Consider the following 17,574-nt stretch of genomic DNA (forward strand, 5'->3'; position numbering starts at 1 on the left):
ATAAAAGTGCATAATATTTATTTATTTATTTATTCATTTATTTATTTATTTATTTATTTATTTATTTATTTATTTATTTATTATTAACATGTACATTTACAAAAGATGAGAATATGAAACTGCACCGAATATATACAGAACAGAGTTTAAAATTTTCTTTATATATTTTTGCGGATAAAATTATATTTGTTTTATTTTGGATTATTTACATTAACCAAGCATGGAACAAGAGCACGCGAGTACCACCTGACCTTACGTCATCTGGTATGTAGATATATACGGGACAAAGCCTTGACGATAAGTTACGGAGCAAGGGGACAGCTGCAGAGGGCAGTCGATTTCAGACAGACAGACAGGGGTGCATACTAATATCACAATTCGTCTCCAATGTGGACATAGAGATTGGATATATGAAACCACAAAACACACAAGTCCATTATTGTTGACATCATAAAACTACCCAGTCTACATCAACACAATGCAATACTAATACTGTCACATGAGAATTGAAGTTGGAAACACACTGGACTTGATATTCTTTCGTACGATATATGAACCATATGGAATATGTAATGCTTCTCTACCAAAAGAGAAAGAAAGAAAGAAAGAAAGAGAAAGAAAGAAAGAAAGAGAAAGAAAGAAAAAAAGAAAGAAAGATCGAAAGAGAGAGAAAGAAAAATGAAAGAAAGAAAGGAAAAAAAGAAAGAAAGAATGAAAGAAAGAAAAAGAAAGAAAGAGAAAGAAAGAAAGAATGAAGAAAGAAAAAAATGAAAGAAAGAATAGAAAGAAAGATATAAAAAGAGAAGAAAGAAAGAGAAAAAAGAAAGGCGTATGACTACAGCGACAAAAATAGTTAAAGTTAAAAAAGTAATAGAATATCAAAGTCTTTAATTCAAAATTGAAAACTACATTCCATGTTTTTCTTGATTATTCCACATAATATAAAACATAATATCTCTATCTGGATGTAAAGATGTTAGATCTCTGAAGATTACTTACAGACAATGACAACTGAATATACAAATACAGTGGAACTTCGTTAACTCGAACTCGACGGGACCACGAGAAAACTTCGAGTTATCCGAGTGTTCGAATTAAGCGAGTTGTCATTTTTGGTGCAAAGTTTGGTCAATATTTGTCAACATTATATAATCATTATAACTCCGCTCTGTCACTCATCAGTTCAGTGTAAAGACTGGTCAATACATGCAAATGTATATGTAATGTTTCGTTCTGTCACTCGTAGTTTGGTGTAGTTTTGCCGATATACAGTCTCGATAAAGTTTCTTTCACTTAGTCACTTCAATAACGATCTGATGTTCATGTCATGTTTGCAAAAGGAATAACGATAAAATGGAATTCATCCGAATAACAATTTATTAATGTTATATCAAATAACCGTTTAAATTTAACACAGATTATATGTAAAACGTATGTATGTTAATAAGCTTGTTTACTTAACACCCTTGTTAATTGATACCACAATTTAAGATGAAAACACTTAATAAAACCATATTCCTTACAAAGCTATTCAAAAGTTAAAACTGCATTTCATCTTTTTATCTCAATTCAATCTTGATAAAACACAATGTATCATGTTTCGGCAAAATCTATCGTATCTTTGTTGCTATAACCAATAAGAATCTTATGCTTCCTCATGTTTTTAAAATAAGGTGTGTGTTAATACTTTAAACATCTGTTTGATTAACACCGCTGTCAGAATAAAAGTTCAAGATTGTTTTTCTCTTCAAGGCATGTAGTCAGAGGTCTTTGACCAGGCACCTGCGATTTTGTACCAGGAAGTTGATGACGATTTGCGAGAGAGATTTCGACGAGATTTGGAACTAGAGGTCGTATTTACGTAAAATCAGATTATAATTGACAAAAAGCGATTTTTTTGCTTCATATTCGTGTGTTCAGGGAGACAATGCGCATTCAATCACGCCAAAAACATTCACACAATTTTCAGAGCCACATACACTAGTATCATGTATATTTTTGTTCCGTTGGCAGCGGCAGCTCTTGATCAGTCGGTTAGAGCACCGAGCCGAGGTGCGTGGTTCGACTCTCCCTATCCGTGTCGGTTGTGTTTCTCGAGAAGCTGAGAAACGGACCGGTCTGTGCTATTTTGTCTGTGTCCTTGAGGAACATTTACCTTAATTGCTCTGGGTAGCATTTGATGGGCCTCCCGTATGTTCTTCAGTGAGGTAGTCACCAACTACTACAAAGAGACCACGCCTTCAAATGGCATGGGCTGTTTACTTATTGCTCTGAGTGGTATTTGACGGGCCTCCCGTATGTTATTCAGTGAGGTAGTCACCAACTACTACAATGAGACCACGCCTTCAAATGGCATTGGCTGTTTACGGGACTAGAGACCCAGCAAATCAACAAGTAAGAGATGGTTCAGTTTAAACTTAATAGAAGATAACTTTATAACTAGTACGATGAGTTATTATGGAATATCCAAAATAAGCCTGATATGTTCAGTACGAAGTACTTCATGAACTAACTTTTTGGTTTGTTTTGTTTAACGTCCTATTAACAGCCAGATTCATTTAAAAAACTTGCCTGGTTTGAGGTGGAGGAAAGCTGGACTACCCGGAGAAAAACGGCCTACGGTCAGTACCAGGCAACTGTCCCACATACGTGGGTTTCGAACCCGCAACCCATATTTGGAGGGCTAGTGATAAAGTGTTGGGAAACCTCCATCAACTCCATTAATTATATACAGATGTTCACAGATACATATATAAGTAATGTCTCACCTTTCGTAATTACATTCAAACATTGCTATATGTGAATATGAAAAATCACGTACAATTTCAACACGAAAACCACTCTAAAAGAGTTATGAGAGAATATAGATATTTCATCACGAAATCCTCTCTGAAAGAGTTATAAGAGATCTAAAAATTGGGGAAATTATGTTATTTAACAACAGTAAAAACTTTACATCCGGATAACAATATCAGTCACAAGAGAATAAAACAATTCAGTAGTACATTGAAATATCACACAGGATTTTGGCACAGAATTCAGCACAATGTCTGTCTGAAAGAACATAAAACAGCTTCTGAACTTTGGTAAAGTGATTAAAATTAGAGTCAATATTAACTGCTTTAACTAAATGAATTTCGCATATATCCCCATAAATAGGACATTCTGTCACTACATGTACCTCATCCTCGATATTATCACTACAGACGACAAGTTCTTTCATCTAAAAGGAGATTTTCATGTCTACCAGTTTCCAGGCGCAATCGGAGACGGTCGGCACTTTCCGTAAACGAGAAAACAATATTTTCTCGTTTACGGAAAGTGCCGACGTTCCCCGATTGTTTCCAGGCGTAAAAAAAGACTCCATGACGAAATTTAGCGAGGACACTACGATGTATGGCAATTTAGTCTCCGTGAGGTCAGTATCACACTGATAAAACTCTTACGTAACACTATTAACAATTAACTGAGTTGTTTTACCTATATGATACAATATTTTAAAACAATAATTGATCAAACTATATTTATACTTATTGTAACGTCGAAGAAATCTATTTTGCGAAACATCTCTTGAATAATCAAATTGAAAAATAACATCATTACATGTACATTTAAATTGAAAGTAGTGTGAGTCAGGTTTAGCACGACACATTTTTTTATCAAAAAAATCTTGTGATTTACACATGCCTATCAAATTAAGCATCTTATGATATATGACGAGTTTTTGACAGTTGATGAAGTTTGCAATATAATCAATAACGTCACAGACTAGATATTGGTAATATATTCTCATATAAGTCCGTGGTAATTTTAAATGCCTTTTCTAGAAATACGCTAATTTTTAAGAACATTATTGTAAATTTGAAACATTCCTTTCATTTCCAAGGTCGTAGAATAATTAAAGTAATATTAAACTCATGTAAATGTTTTTGTCTCAGCTCCGTAACCTGACTTTTATTACAAATGATAATGAAATTCGTCACTAACTTTGATGTTATAGAGAGGACATTTTTTGCAGCCATCTTTAGTTAATGACGTACACTATTTTCGTGTAGCTCCTAATAATTTAAAAAATTGTACCAGAGAGCTTATTATACCAGGTGACTAGCTTATACGAAAATATGATTATACAAATATATATATATACAATTAAGGAAATCTTCCTATTTCTTCATACACCTAATAATTAACAGTACCTGTTAAAGATTTAATATTCTCTCACAAGCCTTTAAGTGAATCTTTTCAATTGACGTATTAAAACTTTTCCACACAAGATTTCCTTTTTGAGTACTGCGTTAGATATTTACCCCTTTTATGGCACTATTAAAGGGACATACCTTAGTTTGCATAAAGTTTAGGTCGTCAAAATTAAACTTACTGGAAAATATGTATTTTCCCCCCAAATGATATAAGTTATAATCATTACATTAATAAGACATTTTCATTTTCAAGATAAACCAAAGTTCATCGAGTATTTAGTCCTGAAAATTCTTAATTCGACCCGAAGTATCACTAATTACCGCAAAGGCATACGGTATTTGTATACAATATGCCTTTTTCCTGTACATTTTGGTGTTAATTTCATTACATGTAGGCACAGACACTCATATAATCATCGTTCGGACATAGATTTCATCAATAGAAATTGTGCATGTTTCGTATGTCCGAACGAAGGAATGCCCCTTTAAATAGTTTTTCCATAGCCCAGCTCTTCTAACAGAAATAAATGCTTTGCGAATATCTATGAACGCATGCTAGAGTTTTCCCCTAAAGTGACAAATAAATTGTCTTTTGCAGAGTTCCCCTTCCTAAATTCTTCTTGTGCTACTGTTATGAAAGTAAATACAAAATGTAGATTAATCCGACAATTTCTTCAAACTTTACCTAGACAATCTACTAGAATTAGCGTCATGTAATATTGTCAAGGTCACCTGGATCGCCATTCCTGTTCATCCATGTACCTGGTGCTACTACCTGTATCAAGTGCAATATTGAAAAAAAAAGTTTTTTGATATAAAGACAGACACATTTTCAGAGTAATTTTCATGTCTCACTTACAATTTTTATCTATATCGCAGGTTTTGTTGTTTATTAATTTTCTTCTACAATAACACCGGCTTTTAAGATAGCACCATACTTACACATGTTCTCCCTATTTCTAGCCCTTTGTCGTATTAATTTACATCGACACAAGTGTTCACGTTTTTAAAGTTCTCGTAAATAAAGCTTGTCATTTTTTTCTGTGGCTAATGTTATTAAGAATTAAGAATGAAGAATCTTAGCTGTATTTTCTTGTTTCGTTTTCCGTGTTAGCTGGATTTATCGTAAATTCTTAAGTACTAGTATTGTCGATCTAAGCAGTTTTGACAATAACAATTTGGTAAGTGTTTCAGTTTTATGACATCATCATGAATTGAACCTCGATTTTCAGCACTCGCAAAGCATGGGCGACATGGGTATACTTATTCGGTTACCGAAGTTCTTACCAAATTTCGAGAGTTTTATAATATGCTAATAAAATCTTCAAAGATTCATCATAACGGACGATATGTTATTCAAAAGTGGTACAGGTATGTTTTCAATAATATCCCCCTTTGAAGCATAAGAAGTTACCCAACAAGATTATGGAGTAACGGGCCAGCAGGTTACACTCGAATGTTACGACAACGACGGCCATACACTGACACATGTTGAGCATTTACGAGAAAATGGTATAAACGTTCTAAATTATGATATTAATTTTACTGTCTATCTGCGAATATCATCAGAAGAGTCTTTCCAAGTGGCATTAGCCGAGATGGCGGGTTCTGATTCAGGCGTAAGCCAGCAGGAACCAACAGCCTTTTCAAACTTTCCCTTGACCTTGGTAAAAGGTGTAGGGAATACTAAACACAGACCCGGAATACGGAAATAGAAACAAAATGTCGTTGATTGACGAAACTGATCTCTACACGATTCGAATTTTTACGAAGTGGGTCTTATAGCTAACGTTTAATTTTCGCGAAAGGATAAAGATAAGCATCAGTGTGCGCGTGCTTTTCGGGACGCTGTATTACTGAAATGTGATTAAGCATTCCGGTGGGTTTAAGATACGGAAGTCAAAAATCATGGGGAGTTACAGTTAGTAAAATTTCACTTGTGATTATACACGATAAATAAGAGCACTCCCCCCTCCTCATCCGAAATGTCTTATTTTCTTAATTAACGTATTTGCAGACTTGTTTAGGCGATCGCTTATCAATGGGCATAATAAATTAGAAGATGAGATCTTCAGAATGTTTTGATAGGTCTTTCGTCTATCATTAACCTGAAATGAACATTTTAATGTTTCCAGTCCCCCCTACTAAATGTAATACACGCTCAATGAGGTCATTCAGCTCCTAACCACAATTATCAAGGGGAGGTAACTGCGATAAATGAAGCACAAGTTTGAGTCTAAGTTATGATTTAATTATACCCCTCTGACAATAAAGATATATAGATTGCTGTTTATTTAGTCAGAATAGTTCTCTTTTCCAACTTTCAGTGCATACAATAGTTACAAAGAAGATCGGTGATTGCAAAGATACATGCTCTACAAATGTTTCCAACCTGGTTTGAAACCAGGATGGCGCAGACGTGACATGGATTTAACATTTTTTCAGCGATCGTTAATAAAAATGTCATGTTTAGTTCCGAGTTATCTCACTTAATATCATATTAAGGTTACTAGCTCTCAATAAATTCCCGTTCCCCATTTATACCTTTCAATTAGGTAAAGTGTTTAAGTTTGACTGGGTAGGGACGGGAAGGGTGTGTGATAGGGGGGTAGGGAGGGGTAGGATGTGTGACGTGGGGGTAGGGACGGGAAGGGTGTGTGATGGGGTAGGGAGGGGTAGGATGTGTGACGTGGAGGTAGGGACGGGAAGGGTGTGTGACGTGGGGGTAGGGAGGGGTAGGATGTGTGACGTGGGGGTAGGGAGGGGTAGGATGTGTGACGTGGGGGTAGGGACGGGAAGGGGTGTGTGATAGGGGGTTAGGGAGTGGTAAGGAGTGTGAGATGGGGAAGGGAGGGGTAAGGAGGTGGTAGGCGGGGTTTTCGTGCGGGTTCCTTTGTGTGGGTGTTTCCGGGGTCAGGGCGGGGTCCGGTGGGGTCAGGTTGTTCGCGGGGGTCGGGACGGGTCCGGTTGGGGTCGTGTTATGCGCGGGGTCGGGCGGTCCATGTGGGGTCGGTTGTTTTGCGGGGTGTCTGGCGGGGTCCGGTGTGGGTCGGGTGTTGAGCGGGGGTCGGGCGGGTACGGTGGGGTCGGGTGTTTCGCGCGGGGGTCGGGCGGGTCCGTGGGGTCACGGAGTGTTTGCGCGGGGTCTGGCGGGTTCCGGTGGAGTCGGGTGTTTTGCCGGGGGTCTGCTCTGGGTCCAGGTGGTAGGTGTTTGCGCGGAGGGTAGGTGGGGTGGTTTGGCGGGGGGTCGGGGGTTGGGCGGTCGGGTGTTTGGAGGGGGTGGAGGGAGCCGGTGTAGGGTGGGTGTTGGTGTGGGGTGGGGGCGGGGTAGGAGGGGTGGGTGTTTGGGTCGTCGGGCGGGGTAAGATGGGGTAGGGTGGGTGTCGGGGATAGGGGTTCGGAGGGTGGTGTGTGGTGTGGTAGGGTAGGGTGTGTGATATGGTGTGGGGTGTGTGTGGTGGGGTAGGATGTGTAATGTGGGTTAAGGAGGGGTATCATTATGATGTGGGTAGGGAGGAGTTAGGTATGTGAGGTGGGGTAGGGAGGGGTGGTGGTGGTGGTGTGGTGTTGATGTGGTGGCTGTAGTGGAAGCGAGTGGTAGGGTCTGTGTGGTGGGGTAGTGTCGGGTAGTTTGTGAGGTAAGGAGTGGTAGGTGGTGGTGGTGGTGGTGGTGGTGTGGTGGTAGTAGTGGTAGGGTCTGTGTGGTGGGGTAGTGTCAGGTAGTGTGTGAGGTAGGGAGTGGTAGGTGGTGGTGGTGGTGGTGTATGCTAGTGGTGGTAGTAGTAGTTAGTGGAAGGTTTTGCGTCGGGTAGTGAGTAGAAGGATGTATGTGTTGGTGGTAGTGAATTAAAGGATGTATGTGGTGGGGTAGAGTTGAAGGATGTATGTGGTGGGGTAGTGAGTTGAAGGATGTATGTGGTGGTGGCCATGCGTGGAAGGGTGTGTTTTATGGGGTTGTGAGTAGAAGATTGTGTGTGGTTGGTAGTTGAGGTTGTGAGTGGAAGATTGTGTGTGGTTGGTGGTTGAGGTTGTGAGTGAAGCGATGTATGTCGCGGACTTATGGAGGACTAGGAGGTATGATTTGGGTATAGAGAGGTAGGGATGTGTGATAGGGCCTGTTTGGTGTTGTAGGGAAGGATAGGTTGTGTGTGGCGGGGTTAGGGTGAAGGGGGTAGTGATGGGTAGGGATTGGTAGGGTTTGGGTGATTGGAAAGGGCGTGTGTGGTGGGGTAGTAAGTGGTAGTGTGTGTTGGGGTAGTACGGGGTGGAGTGTATAGGGTGGGGTGGGGTATGAGGTAGGATAGCTTGAGATAGGATTTTTTTCTGGGATAGTGAGGGATATAGTGTTTTTCTTGGGTAGGGAGGAAATGGTGTTTTCTGGGGTAGAGAAGGTTGTGGTGTTTGTCTGGGGTAGGGATGGTTGTGGTGTTTGTCTGGGGTAGGGAAGGTTGTAGTGTTTGTCTGGGGTAGGGAAGGTTGTGGTGTTTGTCTGGGGTAGGGAAGGTTGTGGTGTTTGTCTGGGGTAGGGAAGGTTGTGGTGTTTGTCTGGGGTAGGGAAGGTCGTGGTGTTTGTATGGGGTAGGGAAGGTTGTGGTATTTATCTGGGGGTGGTAGGGAGGGGTAGGATGTGTGCAGGATCCAAACTGTAAGGAAATTGCGTGACATACTTGCAGATGATAATCGCACGTCACGGTAAGTTATCACAGAAATGATACGGAACGGACATGCTACACTTCATACCATTTTTTTAAAACTCAAAATTTGATTTATTTTTGAAACTCTGCCTGCCGAACTGTTCAGGATTTACTGTATAATGCTCCGTCCCGTCACGTGACGTGTTGGTTGATATTTGTACTTGGGCGATTCGATATAAAAGCAAACATGTTTATTTGATATACATTTTTGTGTGTACTGATGACCAACACGTGCGGGCGAGCCGCTAGCATTATTCGAGGTCAGATACCTAGGGAATACGTAGTGCTGGTCAGTTCTGGTCATCAAGAAAGGCCTTGGCCAGCCATATTCCTGTATTAGTGGACATTTGGGAGTTCACGACGTGCAATATTCAATCAGCGATGAGTTGACTCGCAATGCTGTACTGGCAAATAAAGGTCGATGCCATTTAGACGTTAGCTTCTTCTTTTAGAACACAACTGGTGACAGATACCTGACATGGGTTTCCATTTCATATCATGAAATGAATTTAAAATTGTTATCTTACCCGGATCCTGGGGAAGGACAAATCATATGAAATGTAAACCGTTGATACCTTAACTATGGAATTTTTATCCAAACTTTCGTAAAAGATAGCTTCATTTTACTACACCGAAACTTTAAATGGCGATATTCTCAGCACTTTCTTTCGTTACGTCACGTGAGAGCCCAAGGAGTGATGACGTAATCACTGGAACAATGAGAGCATCATATCGTAACGGAAATCTGTGTTCGTTGTGATATGCCGTTTCAAATTACAAATTCGAAAGATGAAGTGGATATTGTACAAATAAGTGTTTATTATAAAATTTTGTTAAACCTCTCTGGGTAGCTTTTGGTGATATCCAACTGCACACCTGTTCTGTCCCAATCGGAACTCCTCGGGTATTCGTTTTCAATAATGTTTTTAAATCGGAACTCCTCGTCATTTTCTTCGAAACTAGAAGTTTTTCCGAGCTTGCAGGGAAGGCCCGAGGTTGTCCGATTGGTTCTGTCCAAGCCTTAGGCCCTAACTAAATTACAAAGAAGAACGTAGAAGATATATATATATAAATGCTTGCACGATATAGATCCTAAGGCTTCAAACCTTTATGACTGTCAGTACCCGGATATATGATTCAATTTACACGTCTTTTGTCAAGGACTAAAGGCCGCGTCATACCTGACAAAATCGGTTCGTCTCGCCATTTGATAGAATTAAGTTTAAGGTTATAATATTTTACATGAATTCAAATATTGCATGAATTAATTCGAAAACAATGCATCAAAACACTGATATGTGACAACATTAAAAGTGCGAGATTGACACATTAAAGCTACAATAACTGAATACGGTTATTTTCGAAACTTTAAACATTTTTAAATATATATGAATTAATGAAGCGAAATTATTCAAAGAAAATACGAAAATACAAAGAGCAATCAAATACAAATCAATGTTGAGAAAAGCACTTTTATGACACGTGCATTCAAAATACAATTAATTAATCAATTAATTAATTAATTATGAGTACACTCACTAATAACATGTTATATACGTTGCATAATTATGTACAATTGATATGATAGATATCTATATTTGTACACATGTATATACATTTGTGATACGCTGGTAAGGAAAGTGATATTTGTTAAGGCATAGATAATATGTTGTTTCAATCTTGATTCAATCTCATTGATAAGAATGAATTCCGATGGTCGAATATGCAAATACAGAGTAACTCTTCAGTCTCACAATATTTTCTGATTTTTTTAACGAAATAACGTAATCCGTATTTCGAGATAACGTAAACCGGACTTCGAGATAGCGTGAACAGCATTTCCAGGTAATGAAATTTGATAATGGACTTCTAGAAGTTTTTTTTATGTGAGCCGTTTTGATGCCGTCTACATTTTGTTGTACATAGACTGCTATACACCGTGCAATTTCGGGTGATGCATGCAGACTTTTAAGTACATATGTAATAATTCAATTTGCACAATGTCGAATTAGTGGACAAAAGTTGGCAGACATCTTTATGTCCGAGAATACCCTACAATAGCCAACTGGCCACACCAAATCTCGGTCCACAGACACAGGCGCCCTCTCTCGGCGAGGTTTATTGGGTGCATTGTGTCACGGAAATAATTCCAAAAGACATTTTAAACGAGAAGAAAATGAGACCTAAGTCGGCCGCAAATGTAATTTCGAGGACAGTGGCTGAAGTTTATAGCTTTTCACAGTGACCGCCATTATTTTCTGCTCGTTCGTCTGTCATTGCATGCCTAAGCTACAATCTCAATCAATACTGTATCGCACAAAACATGGCGTCTTTCCATCAATGTCACTTGGCTATACATAGTATTACGCCATCGTGGATGTACTTTACGGGATCGGGTGCACGTGACACGCCTAAATAAGCGTTATACATGAGTATAATTTACCATCATGCTAACAACTCTGACGGATATGCATATATACACCCGTTCCGTTTTCATAATTAGTTTGCTAGCTGGATCACGTGATTTAGAAACATTACGTCATCTAACTAAAGTACTTTAGTCAACATTGCGTTTTAATTCCTGCATTTCCGGCGATGCACTAGTGTTTTAATTATTGTACTCTTACACTTATTGAGCAGAAAATAGTTCCTTCTCAAATTGTGATTTAAGTAACTTTTCGGTGCAAGGAGAATTTTAGATTTTAGAAATGTTTAGAATATGCGTGTCCGTAGATGACCGCCTCTTATATATGGATGACCACGTGCGTGACCGATAATGGTAAGAAATCAATACTTGAAGTATTTGAGAGTGAATTAGCGGCTGTGGACGAGTTACAATGGCCAGATCGTTCAGGCCCTCCGGTAACATGTCGCTATCTTGTATTTTTTTATTGATTGGCATATCAACTATATACTGGGTGACCTTGAGTGACGATTCCATTTTAGCTCAATATTAACGACGTGAATGGTAGGTTGAGAGTTCACCGCCAACGTAAAGTAGAACTTTATTAGTATGGATATATTGGTAGAAATGTTTTTTTTTGTTAAGGATCCCTCCGTCTTAAATAAACACCTCTCCTCAAGGTCAAGGTCGAGGGAATGACATAATTAGATTCTTGCCGTTACCCACTGCAAGAGAGGCGACTAATGTGGGAATCTTGCATGATTGTGGATTTCCTCTCGTGCCCTCTAGATCTTTGACACGAATGCAGAGCACGGAGTCAATGGTACTTTGTGGAATCCCACAACTATATATGGGCACGGGTCACAAAGTGTGTTATATATCAAATAATTAGCACAATGTATCATATACACTATGTGTTGGTGATCCGAAGATAAACATTTGAATTTCCTGTCGTAGTTGTACTGTGATGAATATTTATAATATGTATACAATTCGCATTCATGTATGTAAATACATCGCGATCCAGGTATTCATATAATCTAATAGACGACTTCCACTTTGATCATGTCAGGATATCGGGCCGACCATCACTGCGCCATTGAAACGTTCTGTTAATGGAACGCCGATGTGGCGCAGCGGTATAGGCTGTGGGTATTTCTGGCTAGGCGATTGGGTGCCGTAGATCGTGAGTTCGAGGCCCGGTCAGGGCACGAGTCATAAAGTTGTCTTCCTTCGTCGACTTGTGTTACTATGTTATACAAATATTAACCCTTTTACCAATTTAATATTACACTTGCCAATACCATATTTTTGGCCGTAGAGCTCACTGCAGGACCAGAGGGAGAAGTATACTAGTAGGTTCTGATCTCCTGTCCGAAACAAACAAACAAACCAGCCAAAGGTTATAAAATGAGTTAAAATCTTTGTTTGATTTTCAGTTCCGTGTGACTGGATGGTTTTGTCTTGTCGCCGAGTACGTCCAAACATGGCCATTGCGAGGACGTAAACAAACAAACAAACAAACAAACAAACAAATTCAAACAAACAAACTAACACACAAAATCAAACAAACAAACTAACACACAAATTCAAACAAATAAACAATCAATCAAACAAACAAAAGAAACAACAAAGACAGTCTCAAATAAACACCATTTTAGACTTCAAAAATACCCAAAAGACGCTGTTTTCACGCGTACATGTACCATGATAAACAGAATCTGAAATTCGTAACTTTAAGAAGTTTTTTCCTGTAGTTGTAGTGATTTAATTAGCACCAGTTACCATCAAATATGAAAGCCTGAACTTTAACGAAGACACGACTTTTAAGTAGTAATCACATGTCAGTTCCGTAATAAGAATTGATACACTAATAATTAGCTATCATAAAATACTCGTCTGATATATACAGGATTTCCCCTTAAAGTGATATAATTGTGATCTAAAATGTTATGTAGATGATCTAAATGTGTTGCTTGAATGTCCTGCCTAAGTCATCCGAATAACAAAGCGCGTCACGTGATCGATGGCGGCGTGTGGGTCACTATTATTAAACAGTGGATTGCAGGCTCTTAGACCCTAACCGGTGTCCGATTTAATAACGCGACTGTATTCCATGTCAATAAAGGAACTCCCGCTGACCACATAGAGTGTTAGTAGACCGGGAGATACACATAAAAAGGTAGCTTTAATAAGATCCAGGATTATTGATTGAATATGTTTTTATATCACGATCGTTATAACAAGTTTGTTATGCTGTTTGTTTTGTAATGAGTGATCAGTAAAAAGAGGTCTATGGCCGATTCGTACATTTCTTAGGTTACCAACGGACCGATTTGGACAGATCGTACATTTCTTTGACTATCAACGGGCCGATTTGGACATATCGTACATTTCTTTGACTATCAACGGGCCGATTTGGACAGATCGTACATTTCTTAGGTTACAAACGGGCCGATTTGGACAGATCGTACATTTCTTAGGTTACCAACGGACCGATTTGGACAGATCGTACATTTCTTAGGTTACCAACGGACCGATTTGGACAGATCGTACATTTCTTTGACTATCAACGGACCGATTTGGACAGATCGTACATTTCTTAGGTTACCAACGGACCGATTTGGACAGATCGTACATTTCTTGACTATCAACGGGCCGATTTGGACAGATCGTACATTTGTCTTATTATCAACGGGCCGATTTTGACAGATCGTACATTTCTCTGACTATCAGCGGCCCGATTTGGACAGATCGTTCATTTCTTTGATTACAACAGGCCGATTTGGACAGATCATGCATTTCTCTAACTACCAACAGGCCGATTTGTGCCGATTATTCATGTCTCTGACTGCAATAGCCCGATTTGTGCCAACCATACATTTTTCTGAGTGCCGAATGTCAAGTTGGGACGATCTTACATTAGGCAATAGACCTATATATACTTTCATCTGATTTCCAAGGCCGATTTGGGAGATCATGGATGACCCTGACTGCCAAAAGCCGCCATTATTGGCTTTAATGACCATAATTGGCGGTGAAGTTCGTTATTCAAATCGGAGACGACAATTTTTGTTTGGTTTATTATTGCTTAACGTCCTATCAGCTAAGGTCTTTTAAGGACGGCCTCCCGTGCATGCGACATGCATGCGTGTGGTTAGTGTGTATGTGTGTTTTGAGAGGCTGTGGTATGTTCGTGTTAAGTCTCCTTGTGATAGTTCGGAACTTTTGCCGATTTATAGTGCTACATTACTGAAACATACTACCGGCGACATCAGCAGGATACCCCACCCGGTCACATTTCCATATTGACAACGGGCTCACCAGTCGTCCCACTCCTAATATGCTAGGCGTTAAACAGGAGTAGCAACTACCATTTTTATAGACTTTAGGTACATTTGTATGTCTCGGCTTTAAGACAGAATACAAAAACCTTCTTCACAGGGACAAACGCTCAACAAAAGGCAAAATGTGAGACAGTGTCGATGGAGACATTATGAATGAGAAAGTTGTTTAGAAAGAAGGGAAAATATAATATCCCAAATTCAGTCGCCTCTTTCGATCATGCAATGGGGTCATAGGTACACTTCTTACGCCTACCTTCAGGGCAGACGATGTCAAAAGGCGGGTAGTTTGAGGTTAATTAGGGTTTTCATTTCAATGCCATTGATATAAAATGAGAATAATTCCATGTGTCACGATCTAGTTTTTGATAGATTCAATCCATTTTAAAGAAGTAAGCGAAAATATGTATTATTGGACGTACGATGCATTTTAGACACCACATATATTCACGAATTAAGTAAACAAACGGCTTTGATAAGACCAAATGGCTGTTTTCGTAATGACATTATATGTGCATGTTAGATCACCCGGGCTGACTTAAAATAAAAAAAAAAAACATTTTTCAATACCAAAAGTAAAAATGATAAAACACAACTGAGTATAACGATGTCACTCCTTAGCAACGAAAATAGGAAGTTCCGCGCCACTTGAAGACACTAGAATCCATGGAAGATCATGCTAGCTTTGTTCAATTATCATGGACATGTGCACAATGAAAAATATGTTTGTCGAGAATTTCGCTGTTAAGACTTATTAGCGAGATGGCTGTATTTCTATAAATATGTACAATAAATGACCGAATAGCACTTGGTGACGAACATAAAAAAACACCTGCCTTTTTTTGGCAAAAACATCCATTTCATTTTAGATTTTTGAACTTGTGTTGCGTTCTGAAGTCAATTTTAACAAGTAAGATGAAGACAGGCATGTTTGACAATTTACAGTGTGGGAGGGAAAAAAACCTACCACGCCTATTGGGTTACTCGCATCTTCACATATGAAATTGACAGAGAGAATCAAAAGATTGGAACTATGACCTTGTAAAGATGATCAGCCTTGCATGAAAAATTTGTTTCTAATAACAAAACTTGTTAATTTCTTGAGGCTTCATTTCAAATTACTGCTTAATTCTAGCCGTTCTCATCTCTCCAGATAGATCGGGCGCGTTTTACAAGTGAAGACAAAGCCATTATCAAAAGGCTCATCGCGTTAATTTTTCCATTGTTATAGTCGTGTCCTCAGCGAATTGGGCATATTTAGACACATCAAAAGTCGTCTTCTATTTTGTGGCTTTTTATCTTATTACTTTTTGCACGGTTTAATAGAGTTTTTGAGAATGACGACACCAGGCATGCGTTAAACGCAACGGGTCCTCCCTTGGGTAAAACAGGGGTGACACAGTGTCCTTCGGAAGTGACAATATACCGATTACGAAAAGGAAACATACACAAGCTTGTAATGGAGCCCAAAATCGTGTACATGATTATCTCTAAATTACTTTTCTTTGACTGCGAACACCTTAAATATGATAGGTTCCCGTGAAAGTTGTTCAGTATGCTTTAAAAGTAATGATAATTAAAGAAGAAGAGAGACAAAACCAAACTAAAACAAAAGCATGCACGCGCTTTAACCGAAATGAACGCGCGATGTACCTCATACTTTTATTATGGATGAAAAGTTCCGAGATGTTCCGATGATAATAATTAGCTAAATCACCATTGAATTTAGGGCGAAATCAATGAAATATATTATTCACGGTGGAATTTTAAAAGATTTATTCATGTTTTCTGAGTCAGACTATGTGCGATACGTTTTCCATATTATACACCTCACACAGACAAACTCCTGATGTGCCAAGTTCCGGATAGCGATTTTATCACGACCACGGTCAGTTATTAAATTTGACCTCTCAATGGACGTAAGTGTGTAAACACTATACTGGACACTAACCGGTCCCTAAAACGAACAGGCACGACCGATCATGACTATGTACTGACCATCGCTTGAGCGACCTTAAATGACCTTGAACAGCCGGCCGGACCACTGACCTGAGATGACCAACGGTTAACTTCTCTAACGTTAAGTAAAACTGGATAACGATACATTCATACGCATTTAATCAGAAAACCCGGCCGTACCCTTTTTAGCTCGGACTCCGATCACGTGGTCCCAGGGGAAGCCATGTTGAAAGCACATATGCATTTGTAAACCGTATCGAAATTGATAACATTATGGAGCCCATTTGTTATCAATAACTGTTAAGATGTATTAAAATAAAATACCGCGTTTTACCTGTAAAATCAATATCGCTGTCCCTGGCCAATGGCGACCACACCAATAAGCTACAGATATATCGCGTGGTCAATGTGAAAAACCCTTGTCCATCTGACTGTCGATTTATTGTAATTATGAGATGGATAAAAACAAACAGATCCATCAATCAATAAATATGCTAATTAATGTAACAGTATCACGTTACTCATTTGCATAAACTCTCTGTCATTTGCTGTTCTTGTATAGTCTTCAGATGAATATTTGTGTAACAATGCATATTTTTGTTAAACAAAATCTTAAAAAGCATAATTTATAAATATTTATGCATATTTATAATCTCTACCAGGGAGCATTGCGGCCCCAAGTGTGTATAGCACAGGGTCCTGAGAATTTGTTAAGTCTATGTGTATTTGAGCTTTCCCTATAGCTAGTGTGTATGGCACAGGGACCTGAGAATTCGTCACAGTCTATGTGTATTTGAGCTTTCCCTATAGCTCGTGTGTATGGCACAGGGACCTGAGAATTTGTTAAGTCTATGTGTATTTGAGCTTTCCCTATAGCTAGTGTGTATGGCACAGGGACCTGAGAATTCGTCACAGTCTATGTGTATTTGAGCTTTCCCTATAGCTAGTGTGTATGGCACAGGGACCTGAGAATT

The sequence above is a fragment of the Pecten maximus genome, chromosome 3, assembly GCF_902652985.1.
Source record: "Pecten maximus chromosome 3, xPecMax1.1, whole genome shotgun sequence".
NCBI classification, from domain to species: domain Eukaryota; kingdom Metazoa; phylum Mollusca; class Bivalvia; order Pectinida; family Pectinidae; genus Pecten; species Pecten maximus.